The sequence below is a fragment of the Benincasa hispida genome, chromosome 4 (genome assembly GCF_027475165.1).
Source record: "Benincasa hispida cultivar pf3 chromosome 4, pf3_genome.v1.1, whole genome shotgun sequence".
NCBI classification, from domain to species: Eukaryota; Viridiplantae; Streptophyta; class Magnoliopsida; order Cucurbitales; family Cucurbitaceae; genus Benincasa; species Benincasa hispida.
In genome coordinates, this window is record NC_143481.1 from 41,839,156 (window position 1) to 41,849,610 (window position 10,455).

At 40.4% G+C, this 10,455-nt stretch overlaps 1 long non-coding RNA gene across 1 annotated transcript; it reads right to left on the reverse strand.

Annotated features, from left to right (window-relative positions):
• Positions 1-1,430: 1,430 nt before the first annotated feature.
• LOC150036713 (uncharacterized) lies at positions 1,431-9,909 on the reverse strand. The gene is made up of 2 exons (XR_016528896.1): positions 6,612-9,909; positions 1,431-6,418 (listed from the first exon to the last, which is right to left on the reverse strand). It is a non-coding gene; the product is annotated as an uncharacterized LOC150036713 (long non-coding RNA).
• Positions 9,910-10,455: the final 546 nt, after the last annotated feature.

Below are 10,455 nucleotides of genomic sequence, written 5' to 3' on the forward strand. Positions count from 1 at the left end.
CGGGGTGTTTGGCCAAGTGGGCAATCATGCTTCAGCAATACGACATCATTTATGTGTCGTAAAGGTGATTAAAGGGCAGGCATTAGCCGACTTCTTGGCAGATAACCCAAATCCATCAGATTGGAAGTTAAGTAAAGACTTGCCTAACGATGAAGTTCTCTTCACAGAAACCATAGGGCCTTGGGTCATGTTCTTCAATGGTGCAACCCGGAGAAGTGGTGCGAGGACAGGCATCGTCCTCATTTCGCTAGAAAAGCACATGCTATCTTATAGCTTTGCGCTTGCTGAATTATCTCAAACAATGTCGCCAAATACCAAGCCTCGATAATCAGCCTCCAAATGGCTTTGGAGATTGGGGTATCTTACATAGAGATTTTCGGTGACTCGAAGTTGATAATTAATCAGCTCTTACGCCAGTACAATGTGAAACATGACGACTTGAAGCCTTACTTCATTTACGCTCGATAGTTGATGGAAAAATTCGAAAGTGTGAAATTGGAGCATGTCCCGAGGACGGAAAATAAGAAGGCACGCTTTGGCAAACTTGGCTATTGTCTTGATGGTTTTGGATGATGTATCTCTTAGTATTTTGATTTGTCGAAGGTGGGTTGTACCTCCGGTCAAGACCGCATGTGAAGAAATGAATGTGATATCAGTCTACTTAACCAACGAGGAAGACTGATGGCAACCCTTTGTACATTGCCTTAAGCATGGAAGACTTCCAAACGACTTTCACCATAAAACAAAGATTTGAATGAAGGTTGCGCATTTCATTTACTACAAAGGGGTTTTGTACCACCGATCCCTTGAAGGACTCTTTCTGCAATGCCTTGGAAAATAGGAATCGACAAAGGCTTTGGAAGAAGTGCATTCAGTCGTATGCGGCACGCATCAATCCGGATCAAAGCTACAGTTCAGTTGAAAAGGATGGGTTACTACTAGCCAGGGATGATCCAGCATTCGATGGAATACGTAAAGAAGTGTGAAGCTTGTCAATATCATGCGAATTTCATTCATTAGTCGTCCAAGCCTCTGCACCCGACTATAGCCTCGTAGTCTTTTGAAGCATGAGGGCTTGATCTAGTTGGCTCTATAACACCTAAGTCATCAGTAGGGCATTCTTATATCCTCGCAGCCACTGACTACTTTTCAAGATGGGTTGAACTTATCACTTTAAGGGAAGCTAAGAAAGAGAATGTGGTGGACTTTATCCGCATTCACATCATCTATCGATACGGTCTCCCCCCATCGAATCGTGACAGATAACGGAAGACCGTTCTCCAATAGCTCGATGGATCAGTTGTGTGAGAAATTCAAATTCAAGTTGTAACGACCCGACCCCCTAGGACTCAAGCTAGGTCGTTACTAACGTATGCATGCATGTAAGTTAAAACGACATTCTTTTTCTAATGAAATAAATGCTAAATAAATGAGATAACTAAAAAGATTTGCATTAATTTCAAATACTTAAAGTCAAAGGATAGGTACCTATAAATCATGAAAGGAAACAAATAAGTCTGAAAACAAAACTTAAACGGTAGTTTCGAATCTCAAAACTGAAAATGTAAAACATAATAGAAACATTAAAACATGGGCGGAAGCATATAAACTAGTTCCCGATGGCTCGATCAAGGATTCCTCATGTCAGTCGTTGGTGCATCTCTAGCCTTACATGAAACAACAACATGAGAAAGAATGAGTATAAAAATACTCAGTAAGTAACCCCACTACTAGGGTCAGGCTAGGCATATATGTCTTCTAGATGCCTACCTCTAGTGGAACATAGATACTCCTCTAGTCCTCATGGAACTCATACATGAATAACTGACTTTAATCCTACTGTAGTTAAGTATACCCACTACCTCTAGTAAGTCCCATAAAACCCATAACCTCTAGTGAATCCCGAAGGAAAGCACTACCCCTAGTGAATCTCGAGGGAAACACAACCTCTAGTGGATCCCGAAGGAAACCACCACCTCTAGTGAATCCAAAGGAAACACAACATCTGGTGAATCCCGAAGGAAAACATCATCTCTAGTGAATCCCAAAGAAACACAATCTCTGGTGAATCCCGAAGGAAAATACCACATCTAGTGAATCCCGAAGGAAACATAACCTCTAGTAGATCCCGAAAGAAACCACCACCTCTAGTGAATCCTGAAAGAAACACAACATCTAATGGGCATCTAACTAATTAGTGATGATACTATCACAATCTCAACATTTCAAGTATCATAACATGGTTCTAAAACATACATATACATCTCAACATCATAGTTCTACAGCATACATATACATCTCAACATCATGGCTCTATAACATACATATACATCTCAACATCCTCAAATCAAATACAATCTCATGGAATCAACGATCATTTCATGCTAGCATTCAAGTATTTATATACGCATTTAATCTTTCAGATCCTCATACGAAAACATATATCGATTATACTATACTATAAGTTTATCATGCTATAGTTCTGTCATAATATCAATCTGTCATACTAGCATACGTCTAGTGCCCGGCCCGTGGGCAGTTTCCAGTAGTAAGATTCCTTACATCAAATCGCAAGTCCAAATATTTCCCTCCAAGCAACTACTTAATAAAGAAATTCAAATTAAACCTACAACATTAATTCACACAAAGACTCGATTCCATCCATCAATCATACAATCAACCCCAAAACAATTTACCTAAAGTGTAGCTTGATCAACGGTCACTTCCAAGCTTCGACTCCAAAATCTCCACTAAATTCCACAAAGAAAAACAACCTCTAAGTCTGATGAAAAGCGACCTTAAACCTTCGAAATATAATAGTCAAGTCATTACTTAATCCAATCATTAGTGGGTGTTCGAAGATCAACCTCAAGAACCACAAATGTTACCAAATTTCTTGTTGGAAACATACTCGAACCCGCTGAACAACACGTTGCGCACTCCAAACTACTCCAATCTTAGATCTAAATTCCAAATATAATAGGTATCAACCAAAAAGGGAATCCAAAATTTAATGGACAAACAAGAACCTTCAAAACTCAACCGATCTTACCCAAAAAAATTTCCATACTCAAAATTCCAGCAAGACCACGTGGCAGTGACTCACCGAACAGAGGCGCGACTTTCAGATCTGCAACATCGTGTATGACAAAGCACCAACGGCCGCGTGTAGCTTCCTATCCGTCAATGAAGGGGTGACGTGTGTACATCTTCACAAGTGGGAGTGGCTAGTCTTCGAACTCGTGCTCGACACGAAAAACGGCAGCGACACTTGGGTGAAGGGACGAACAGCGCTGGGCTTCGCGGCAAGAGAGGAGGGATGGCGACTCGTGGGTTTCCGCGAAGCAAGGGTGGGGCTCGACAGAAGACACGACAGCTAGGAGGTTCGGCGTGCAACAGGGGTTACGGGTTTCAGGCGGCACTGAAGAAAAGAAGACTTGGGACGGTGTCTACGCGTGAGGGAGAGGGGGCTTGAAGGTTTTCCTCTTTTTTTTTTTCTTAAAAAGAAGAAGAAAATAATTAAAATAATTAAAATATAAATAAATAAATAAATAAAATATTTCATTTTATTTTGTTTTATTATATCTTATCTTATTTTATTTTATTCTCTTTCTTCTAACTTTTAACCCTTTTTCCCTTTAATTTTCAATTCAAAAAGAATTTAACGAAACCCCTTCCAAAATGAAATTAATTCTTGACATTAATTTCAAGAATTAATTTCAAACGTAAATTTCCAACTTTAATTAATTAAATTCCAGTAGTTACACTTAAAATTCCAAAATTCCAAAAACACCCTCAATTAGAGGAAATTACTGAAATTGCATCACTAACAAAATTTAGGGTGTTAAATTCTTCCCCACTTATGGAACTTTTGTCCTCGAAAGTTTACTCCTGGAATAGCTCCGGGTATTGGGCCCTCATCTTATCCTCTCGCTCCCAAGTGGCTTCCTTGAACTAATGATTCTGCCACAGGACTTTCACAAATGTTATCTCCCTACGGCGTAATATCTTTACCTCTTTGGCGAGAATCTCTACAGGTTTCTTCTCGTAGCTCAAGTTGTCATTCAACTGCAAGGGCTCAAAGTCAACTACATGGGACGAGTCTGTCACATACTTTCTCAACATCAAAACATGGAAGACATTATGAACTGAAGACAGTGATGGAGGCAATGCAAATCGGTAAGCTACGGGGCCAATTCGCTCCAAGACCTCGAAAGGCCCAATGAACCTCGAACGCAGCTTCTCTTTCCTGCCAAACCTCATAATACCTTTCATAGATGCCACTTTTAAGAACACTTTATCACCAGTCTCAAATTCCAGGTCCTTTCGTCTTACATCGACATAGCTTTTCTATCTGTTGTGAGCTATTTGCATACGAGCTCTGATCTTCTTTATGGCCTCATCCATGGTCTACACTAGTTCAAGTCCTAGCAATTTCCTCTCTCCTACCTCATCCCAACACACAAGAGATTTGCAACTCTTCCTATAAAGGGCCTCAAATGGTGACATTCCAATAGTAGACTAGTAGCTGTTATTATAAGCAAACTCCATCAAATGCAAATGAGCATCCCAACTTCTTGAAAACTCTATGGCACAAGCACGCAACATATCTTCCAATATCTTATTCAATCGCTCTATTTTTCCCATCAGTTTGTGGGTGAAAAGCTATACTAAAATCCAACTAGGTCTCTAAAGCTGCCAGAAGACTCTTCCAGAAGTTAGATGTGAAATGAGGGTCTCTGTCCGACACAACGGACATAGGAACTCCATGCAATCTCACCACCTCTTTCATGTATACCTATGCCTAATTAATTACTGAAAAAGTGGACTTTCTAGGTATGAAATGTGCCAATTTAGTAAGTTTGTCAACCACAACCCAAATCACAGTGAACCCTTTGGCTGTCCTAGAGCAACCCCACAATGAAGTCCATAGACATGTGCTCCTACTTCCATTCTGGCATATCAATGGTTGTAACAAACTTACTGGCTTTTGTCTCGGGGATTTCACTTGCTGTCACACCAGGCACTTACTGACGAACTCTACTATCTCTCTTTTCATGTCATTCCACCAGTAATAACGTTTCAAGTCCTGATACATCTTGGTGTTGCTGGAATGAATCGAAAATAGGGAACTGTGAGCCTCTGACAACAACTCATTTTTAATATCACTATCTGCTGGCACGCACAAACGTCTCTGATAGAGGAGACCATCTTCCGTTGATACCGAGAATTCACCATCCTAGCCTGACTCTACCCTATGAACTCTCTCCTCCAAATAAGAATCACACTGTTGCACATCAATAATTCTCTGCCATAGACTCAGTCGCACTGACAACTGCACTAATTGTGTCGTGACTTTCCCCACTGCCACTGCAATCTCTGCCCGCTCTAGCTCCTTGCACAAGTGAGCTTGTCGGGTAATGAGGGCTACTGAATGGGCTACCTTTCTGCTTAGGGCATCTGTCACTACATTCGCCTTCCCTGGGTGATACAAAATTTCGCAGTCATAATCCTTCACCAACTCTAACCATATTCGTTACCTCATGTTCAACTCCTTCTAGGTGAAAAAGTACTTTAAACTCTTATGGTCGATGAAAATCTGTATCTTCTCTCCATATAAATAGTGCCTCCAAATGTTGAGAGTGAAAACCACTGCTACTAATTCCAAATCGTGTGTGATAATTTTGTTCATGCTTTTTTAACTGACGAGAAACGTAAGCAACTACTCTCCCCTGCTGCATCAATACGCATCCCAAACCCTTCTGGGACGCGTCACTGTAAATGAAAAAACCACCTGATCCATTTGGTACTATAAGAACTCCAACCTCTGCTTGAGATCTTGAAAGCTGCTCTCACAAGCCTCATTCCAAACGAAATGAGCTCCCTTCCGAGTCAATAGGGTGGCTATGCGAGAGAAGTCCTTTCCAAATCATCTATAGTAGCCTGCTAACCCAAAGAAACTGCGCACCTCACTGACTGTGGTTGGACGAGCCCAACTTGTAACTACCTCAATCTTTGTAGGATCTATGGAGACTCCTTCCTTCGATATTACATGTCCTAGAAAGGACACCTGTCTCAACCAAAACTCACATTTAGAGAACTTGGCATACAACTTATTGGCCCTTAATGTCTCCAAAAATTTATGTAAATGCTTCTAATGCTCGGCCTCTGTCTTGGAATAAACTAAGATATCATCAATAAAAACAATCACAAAGGTGTCGAGGAATTCCTTGAACAACCTATTCATCAGATCCATGAAAACTACTGGGGTATTCGTCAGACCGAACGACATCATTATGAACTCATAATGCCCATACCTCGAACGAAAAGTCATCTTGGGTATATCATTGTCCTTTATTCTTAGTTGACAGTATCTTGACCGGAGATCAATCTTTGAGAACACCATAGCTCCCTGAAACTGGTCGAACAAGTCATAAATCTTATTAAGGAAATATGACATGAGGATTTCCATGAGCAGTGAAAAGGTCGTTCTAAATTTCATTCAAATTGAACATATAGAATTACAGTCAAGAAATGGAAACTAACCGGTCATGCATAATACGAAATTACAACATGCTTTACAATAAGATCAAGGGAAAGATTATACATACCTTTGAAGACTCATCTTCAAACTCCCTCAATCACGAATACTCGTTCAGTCTTCAAGACAGCAACACACGAACGCTCGAACACAATGCCTACAACACAGCACATCACAGCGAACATGAACTCAATGATCTCCAAGATCACGAACCCAACGAACGACCTCCAAAACCTCGACTTAGTCGAATTGAGTAAGAAAACACCACAATGGCTACTTTGGTATTCTCAGTGTGAGAATCCAGAAGTGTGGGCTCTGTGTGGACTTGGTTAGAGGAAGAGACCGAAGGAATAAATATCGTGTAAACAATTAAGCAAGTGGGAGATGACAAAAGTCTATCGTATAGACGAATGCCCAATCGTTTAGCAAACAGCAAGCTATCGTATGGAAAAAGCCCCACGATCGTTTAGAAGACGACCAACTGAGTGAACTATCGTGTCGTGTCACTCCACGATCATTTAGTCTTTTTTTAGCTATCGTTTAGTGAATCTGATTCACTTAACAGCAACTCCGTGAGTTTTTCCGAAAATAGCAACTCTCCGTAATTCTCTACTAAATTTAGAAAAACATTTTTCCTTTTATCTCACAATTACCATGAAACCACCAATAACCTCCCACTTAATTAGTTATTAGAGAAAAATATATAATTATCCAATAATTAAAGTTATAAATATATATGATAACCAACTTACCATATTATATTTATAACCTATAGTTTTAATATTTCATCTCATGAAACATATAAACCATAGTTCTTTTTCTATTTCATGGTACTTAATGTAAATCACATTTACATTAATCCTCCATTTGATGTATCTCATACATCACACCGATCATATCATATATAATCGAATTTCCTCTTGTCAATTTGAGCATTTCAAATCAACACCAAAAACTGATTCTCAACTTGAATCCATTGAGCTACCAAGGGGACCTTATGGACCTGTAACTTGAAGCTCCAACGGTACGTGAATAACTGACTAAACTCTTTAGTCATGGGATCCACCATCCGTTAACTGCCAGACATTCCACTAAAGACCGACAGTTGCACTCTTCTTACTACAGATATATTTTGTGCCCATATCAACTAATCAACAGTGCGATAACCCTTCACAGATTGCTCGTAAGTACAGCTGGGCCAATAACCGTTATGCCCCTATAGTTACATTTAACTCCTTAAGCACCACCGATTCTTCTAATGAACATAAGTCATAGTTCGACTAAGTCACTATGACTTAGTCCTCTCTTCCAAAAAGAAGCTGTGGCCACTATGTTCAAGACCCGAAATCAGCCCTTAAAGGAGATATCTATCTTCTTACCCCTACTTCGGGGAAGGAGTGAATTCCATCTTGTGTAACTGAGTTCTTAGCTCCCAAATCAGACAAATCCCCAAAAAAGTAGGCAGTTGAGTTGACAATCTGGTCACTCTCACCCATACTAATCAAAGGACTACCCTCAAAGGCAGAAGTTCCCAAAACACTCAGGATTGAGGTCATGTCACCTATGGTTGTTTAGGCGAGAGTAAATCTCAAGTATCAATGGCATCATATAAAGAGACGAATCATCTTGTGGTCCGGTCTTATACAAACTCTATGTATAGGACACCCTCACTCGCATGTCTCCACATGAATGGTCAAGATCTACCATCTATAGTAGTTCACAACACTTGTAAACCTCTACAAAGTGGGTCGTATCTGTAGTGTCGCCAGGATCAAGTATCCTTCCTTAATCCTTGTACTACAGACATTTTTAGGTTATCACTAAAGGCATGATCTACTTGTATATCTCATATACATGCTTAAGTTTACATACATAACCATGGACCTTTGTTTATTGGATATGAATAAATTCAAAATAAAATAACTCTTAGTTTATTCATAACAATGTGTATAGTTTACAAACTATGAGACTCCAAGAGCATTAAGACACCAATCCCACATCCTGAGGAGTGGATATTTATTTTTTATGGTCACCTTATTCGGCTCTCTATAATTAATGCACAGACATAACGATCCATCCTTCTTTTTCACAAACAACACGGGTGCACCCCATAGTGACACACTAGGGCGTATGAAACCCTTGTCCAACAATTCCTGCAACTGGACTTTAAATTCCCTCAACTCTATTGATGCCATCCTGTATGGAGCTTTCGAAATGAGAGTTGTGTCTGGCTCCAACTCAATAGCAAAATCTATCGCCCGCTGCAGGGGTAGTCCGGGAAGATCATCTGGAAAAACATCTGGAAAAACATCTGGAAAATCTCTTACTACTGGCTCTGAAGTCAAGGTGACCTCAACCTCTCTAGTGTCAACCACACTAGCCATAATACCCCAGGCTCCTTGGTCAAACAGTCTACTAGCCTTCAATGCTAAAATCACTTTGGGGTAGGACCACGGTCCCGACCCTGTTAAACTTAAAACTGGCTCATGTAGAAGGGTTAAAAATGACCTCCTTACAAAAGCACTCTATGATGGCATGATTAGCAGCTAGCCAATCCATGCCCAATATCACATCAAAATCACGCATATCTAGAATTATCAAGGTCACATCTAATGCGTGATTTGTTATCTTTACCTGACATGTCTTTATCTTTTTAGTAGCTAACATGATCTCTCTTAATGAAGTGGAAATAGACAGTGCAAAGGGCAAAAGTTCTGACTCTAACATGGCATGCTTTACAAATATGAAGGATATAAACGAGTGCGAAGAGCTGGAGTCAAACAAAACTAAGCACGGTGCCCCAAAATGGGAAGCGTACTTGTCACAACTGTGTCTGACTTCTCGGCCTCACGTCGAGTGGTAGAAAACACTCTACCCTGCTGCAGCTGACGACTCGAGCCTCCCTGAAACGAGCTTACGGGCTAGCCCCTGGGTTTAGACATGTTCCTCCTTGGGCATTTCTCTAACATATGCACCTTCTGACCACTCGTTGAACAGAGGCACGAATTTCAGATCTGCAACATCGGGTACGAAAAATCACCAACGGCCGCGTGTAGCTTCTTATCCGGCAATGAAGGGCTGACGCGGTGTACAGCTTCACAGGTGGGAGTGACTAGTCTTCGAACCCGTGCTTGATACGAAAAATGACGACGACACTTGGGCGAAGGGACAAACGGCGGTGGGATTCGTGGCGAGAGAGGAGGGATGGCGACTTGTGGGTTTCGGTGAAGCGAGGGTGGGGCTCGACGGAAGACACGATGGCTGGGAGGTTCGGCGTGCGGCAGACATTACAGGTTTCGGGCGACATTGAAGAAAAGAAGATTGGAGGGTGTCTGCGCGTGAGGGAGAGGGGGCTCGAGGGTTTTCCCTTTTTTCCTTAAAAATAAGAAGAAAATAATTAATATATTTAAAATATAAATAAATAAAATAAAATAAAATGTTTATTTTATTCTGTTATATCTTATCTTATTTTATTTTCTTTCTTCCAACTTTTAACCCAATTTTCTTTAATTTTTAATTCAAAAAGAATTTAACAAAACACCTTCCAAAATGAAATTAATTCTTGACATTAATTTCAAACATAAATTTCCAACTTTAATTAATTAAATTCCAGCAGATAAACTTAAAAGTCCAAAATTCCAAAAACACTCTTAATTAGAGAAAATTACTGAAATTACATCACTAACAAAATTTGGGGTGTTGCACAAGCAGTACAAGTCATCCATGTATATCGCTGCTGTGAATGGGTTCGCAGAGGCATTCAACAAGACGTTGTGCAACCTACTGAAGAAAATTGTCTCTAAGTCGAAAAGAGATGGGTAGGAAAAGATCGGTGAAGCGTTGTGGGCTTATTGCACCACTCATCTTTCCCCTACAGGAGTCACTCCGTACTCTCTCGTTTACGGGTTAGAGGC